The 5,848-nt window shown below is 38.3% G+C and overlaps 1 pseudogene; it reads left to right on the top strand.

The window, feature by feature from the left end:
- Positions 1-4,149: 4,149 nt before the first annotated feature.
- On the top strand, positions 4,150-5,612 carry LOC105571120 (annotated as a pseudogene).
- The last annotated feature ends 236 nt before the right edge of the window (positions 5,613-5,848 follow it).

Here is a 5,848-nt window from a genome sequence, read left to right as displayed (position 1 = left end):
CCCGGGAAAAAATTTTCACATATGATCATATATAATCATATATGCTCATATACGAAAAATGTCCATATATAAGATACCATATGTATCATATATGATCGTACATGATAATGTGTTTGTCATATATGACAGTATATATGACAAACATGTGCATCATATATGATCGTATATGATAATGTATTTGTCATATATACTGTCATATATGACAAACACATTATCATATACGATCACATATGATACATATGGTATCTTATATATGGACATTTTTCGTATATGAGCATATATGATTATATATGATCATATGTCAAAATTTTTTCCCGGGTAGTACAAAGGAATTTCGAACTAGAATTTATCTTGAGTAAAATTTTGAATAAAACCTTTATAAAACTTGATTTTATATACATATGTACTTACATCCTCCACATTTTCATCTAATTGTAAATGTTCCATCTTTAATAGGTTATGTAAGCCCACGTGGGTTGCATGAGCTGGTATGAAAGATTTTGCGGTCGTTACGTCGTTCAGACACTCCAGTCGAAATGGTTCGCAAAAGGATAGACAATCAGATACGAGTTTTGATAAGATGACATTACTGTAAAACACAGGATGTGTTTTACAGTAATGTCATTAAAGGACGATGTTTGCCATCGTCGGCGATGTACTGCGGTAGTACGTCGCACTATTACAGTGCTGCCACATTACACAGTACAACGTTTGAGCGTTAACTTTGTAGTTGAAACTGTTCAAACTACAAAATTTTAGCCGCTGAAATAAGAGCGACAAATCTGTCGCTCCAATTGCTTATTTCAGCAGCACGTGAAATTGCACCTTTACAGTTTTAGTTCGTTTGTCATATTGACCTTTCGCTTTTTCTTTCTTGACTATTAATTGTTCCTTCGCTGCCTGTTGCGTAGCTCGCATTCTCTCGCGTAGTTCTTGCGCGTAGTCGTCGTACGAGTACGTCTGTCGCGGCGGTTGAGTCAGGGCCGTAGGTAGAGTCGCTTGGTGCCCGTATATTAATTCGTGTGGAGTGTATCCTGTCGCGCTCTGTGGCGTTGTGTTATATGTATGTAAACATCGCGTACGGGATCCATTCATCCCAATCACTTTGATCCTCGTCTATGTAGTGTCGCAAGTACTCTGCAATAGTGCGATGCGATCTTTCCAAAGCTCCATTGCTTTCTGGGTGGTAAGCCGTCGTTTGGATCTTTTTTATTTTTAATAATGTGCACGTACTCTTGAATACGTCGCTTAGGAAATTGGTACCTTGATCGGTCAATACCTTTTCGGGTATGCCGTGTTCTAGGATTATTCTTGTTACGAACATTTTTGCGACCGTGACTGCTTCCTGATTCGGTATGGGGATTGCCTTACTAAATTTCGTTAGACTGTCTTGGAACGTCAGTAAGTATTTGTTTCCCTGTGTAGTCGTTGTCAACGGTCCTACTATATCTAAGGCACCTTTTTCGAATGGCCTATCTGGCGTGTCTGTTATCACCAGTGGTACCTTTATTCTTCGTGACAATTTATTTTTCTGACACTTTTCGCATTTTGAAATGTGCTCTTCCACATCCTTCGTTAACCCTTTCCAATTATGAGTCGACCGAATTCTTCGTATTGTGCGTTCCACTCTTTGATGTCCTCCCACAGGCGCATCATGGTATTCATACAGTATTTTCTTCTTTTCCTCTTCTGAATATTCGCGGTCCGTCGTTGTGTCTGTTTCTTCGACGGTGTTTACGTGTCAGCAACGTGTCGACTGAGCGCGTCAGCATTTTTGTTTATCTCACCTGCCTTGTGTACGATTACGTAGTCGTACTCCTCTAATTTTAATCGCCACCTTATTAGGCGCGATTTCTTCGGTCTCGCTTTGGGCGACTTTCTTTATGGTTACTTGCGGCATCGGCATCTCTATCACCGCGTCTGTAGTATTTAAAATGCTTGCTGCGCATATAAAATTTTTTGGTTCCACCAGGCAATTTCCTATGAATACCCCTGGTCGTGTTTCCTCGGCTTGTATTATGCCGATCATATTCTTATCAGTAGCCACTTGTATGATCGTTTCACTTCGTGGGTTTAGTGCTATTTTACAGTATGGGTACAGTTTTAAGACTTGCTGTCCCATTGTTACCTGTTTTCTTCCGTAGTCGCACTTAGCCTTTTGCTTCTTTACAAAATCGACTCCAATGATTCCATCATATTCCATTGGGAAGTCATCCTTCACGACATACATGGCGTGTTTTATTCGTGCTTCTTTCAGCTTTATTGTGGCGTTGATTTTTCCTAAGGTCTTTACCATGTGACCTGTTATGCCTATTAACGTTATTTAGTTTTCTTCGATGAGCGTTTCGCCCTTTAAGTGTTTCACTTTAATTAGTGATATTGCGGCACCTGTGTCAAATAGCATGCTCACTTTTCCTCGCTTCGTTTACTGAATGGGCAGGTTAATCAAATCTAAGCCCGTGTTACGTCTCGGTGTATCATTCACGTGTGCAACCTGATACTTGAATTTAAAACGGTCGGAAGCGAGGAAGCGCGTCTGGTTTGAGATTTCATGTTTTCCCCAAGGTTTAAAAATTGAAAACCGAAAGCAGACGCGCGCCGTCGCTTCTAAACGTTTAACTCTTTAATATTTATAATTTTACACCTCTCTTCGCGTTCGCGACGCTCGGCGACGCGAGATACCCGAGCGGTAGCGAAAACGAGGCACAAACTAGGTCGATTCGCTAACTCGGCGGCTGATATAGACACAAAATCACGCACATTTCGGTAACGCCGCTGTCCCCGCTGCCGTTCTCCTTAAAAGAGAGATGCGCGACGACGAATACATTAATTTAAAACGGTCGGAAGCGAGGAAGCGCGTCTGGTCCGAGATTTCATGTTTTCACGCCAAGGCGAAAAAATTGAAAACCGAAAGCAGACGCGCGCCGTCGCTTCTGAACGTTTAACTTTTTAATTTACACAATTGTACATCTATTTGCACGTTTGCAACGCTTCGCCACGCGAGATGCTCGAGCATTCTTGAAAAGAAGGCAAAAAAGGGGTTGATTTGCTAAGTTTGCGGCTTATTTCAACACAAAATCGCATATATTTCGGTAACGCGACTATCCCCGATGCCGTTCTCGTTAACAGAGGTGTGCAACGACGGATACTTGAATTTAAAACGGTCGGAAGCGAGGAAGCGCGTCCCGTTCGAGATTTCATGTTTTCACCCGGCGCAAAAATCGAAAACCGAAAGCAGACGCGCACCGTCGCTTCTGAGCGTTTAACTTTTTAATTTACACAATTGTACACCCGTTTTCACGTTTGCAACGCTTATTTTTCTCCGCGTGATGTCTGTAAGTGGAACAAGTTTTCAACTTGCCTACAACAGCCCTGAGATCTAAGCAGCTGCCCTCTCGTGCCGTTCAGTGAACTAAAGTTGCAGTCGGTAATCCATCTCTCATGGTAAAAAGCTGGTACAGCAGCTAAGATTCACCCTGTATATGTACATGTGTGTGTACGTACAAGAAAGACAAATATTTAACAAACTATTATCATTCAGTTTTTGTAATTGTCATTCAAGTTAACTAATGCTTAGAATACTTAATACATATGTGTGCTAAACAGTCGAAAATAAATCTGAATTATTTAGATTCTTTAGAAACAAATGTGGAAAATGAGACTTATGGAAGCGGCACTGCCTGTATTGAAGAAAGTATTACCTACGAGAAAGAAAATGTCCCACAGAATATTGAAGAATGTATTACCCACGATACAGAAAGATTAGATGAAGATTTAATAAGTGCAGTAAAAGAGCGACCTGCTTTATATGATTTTCGTATGCCAGTCAAAGAGCGAGGAAGGAAACAAAAGGACTGCTTGTGGCAAGAAGTCAGCAAATGTTTGAAAGGTAGAATTTACATTTATTTCCTTACATGTTTATTTATTTGCGAGGTTTCATAACAAGTGATGTTATATAATAAGTGACAACTTTAACATGGATGGCATTGATATTCCTACTCCTATTTCCAATAACAATAATAATACGTGACTATCTCCAGTTTCTCCGACATCACCGAATTAAAAAAAGTATGAATTTTAGTGTTTATGTATAACTTACACTCGTGAATGAAAATAATTAGTGCATATATTTCTTTGTTGCAGAGAGGATGAGGATTAATTTAGACGTAACTTCAACAGAAAAAACCCTAAAAAAAGAATGACTCATATAAGAAAAGTATTATTATTAAATAAAGTAAATGAATGGAAAACAACACAATTACGTTGGCCTAAAGAAATGCGAAGAAGACAATTAGGTAAAACGTTCTTATTATATCACTTTTTAAGAAAATAAGAAAAGAAAGAAAACATCCAAACAAAACTTTGGGTTCGACCAATCTTCACTGAAGAAAGGAGATATTATCAAGGAGATAGTAACAATCTAATTAGAGAAATGACCAATGATCCTGAAAAATATTTGGAATATTTGCGAATGACTGAATAATTATTGAACCAATTATTGGCGTTACTTGAATCAAGAATCACTAAACAACACGTTGTAAGAACTCCAATATCGGCGTCTACGCGATTACAAATCTGTTTGCGCTATTTAGCATCAGGTGACACAATGCATTCGATTTATTTCGCCTTTCGAGTTGGATTAAATACAGTTTCAAAAATTATATCAGAAACTTGTGAAGCAATATGGGATGTCTTAAAAGAAAAAGTTTTTCCTGAAGTAACAGAAGATATGTGGATTGAAAAAGCAAAAGAATTTGAACTTTTCTGGGATTTTCCAAACTGTATTGGAGCAATTGACGGAAAACATGTGCAAATTGAAGTATGTATAATTTGTATATTATAAATAAAGTATTTTTGTTTTAAATATATGTTTAACTTTATGTTTCAGGCTCCACCTAAAAGTGGCTCAACATTTTATAATTATAAAAGTACGCACAGTATTGTACTTTTGGCAGTTGCAGATGCGAATTGCTGCTTTACAGTAGTTGATATTGGTGCTGAAGGAAGAAGTGATGGGGGTATATTACAAAGTAGTGAACTTAAACGTCGATTAGAGGATAAATGTTTAAATATACCAAAAGCAAGATTAATTTCGGAGAAAGGTCCTAAGTTACCTTATATTATAATAGGCGATGAAGCTTTTGCATTAACCAGCTATATATTACGTCCATATCCACGAAGAAATAATTTAAACATACAAAAAAAGTATTCAACTATCGACTTAGTCGTGCTCGAAGAACAGTAGAATGCGCTTTTGGTATTTTAACTTCGAGATGGAGAATTTTTCGAAGACCACTAGCAACAACTGTTCATAATGCGATTTCTATTGTTAAAGCTACAGTTTGTTTGCATAACTTTTTAATGACAAACGATCTTGCACTTCCTATAAAAAGTAGAACATATTCCGTTCCTCTGAATGATATAAATGAAAATTTTCAAAACTTACAACTTCCTATGATTGAAGATGATACATTTCGTGGAAGTACTGTTCGAGATCCTTTTATGGAATACTTTTGTACTATTGGAGCTATTAAACAACAATGGGAAAAAGCAAGCAGAAATAATTTCTAAAAAAAGTTTAATAAATAATAAATAACTGTTAAACTATTCAGATGTAAAAGTATCTAGTTTAATAAATAATAAACATCTATTTTAGTCGTCATGGCTTCCGGATGGTTGCCGCGTCCGTTTGCAGTGTGGTGCCGACGTTTCGCAGGCGTTGCAGTTTGCTTCATCAGGGCTGGGAGACTCTGATACTGAGCTCCCTCGCGTTGCGCTCGTCCTTTTATACTCGTTCTTGAGGGGAGAGAAGGGGGGGTGGTCAGGGGGGGGGGGTGGTCGGAGGGAG

Source organism: Vollenhovia emeryi, unplaced genomic scaffold (assembly GCF_000949405.1).
Source record: "Vollenhovia emeryi isolate VEMERY1.0 unplaced genomic scaffold, V.emery_V1.0 DF941172.1, whole genome shotgun sequence".
Lineage (NCBI taxonomy): Eukaryota > Metazoa > Arthropoda > Insecta > Hymenoptera > Formicidae > Vollenhovia > Vollenhovia emeryi.
This window is presented reverse-complemented; position numbering and strand designations above follow the sequence as displayed.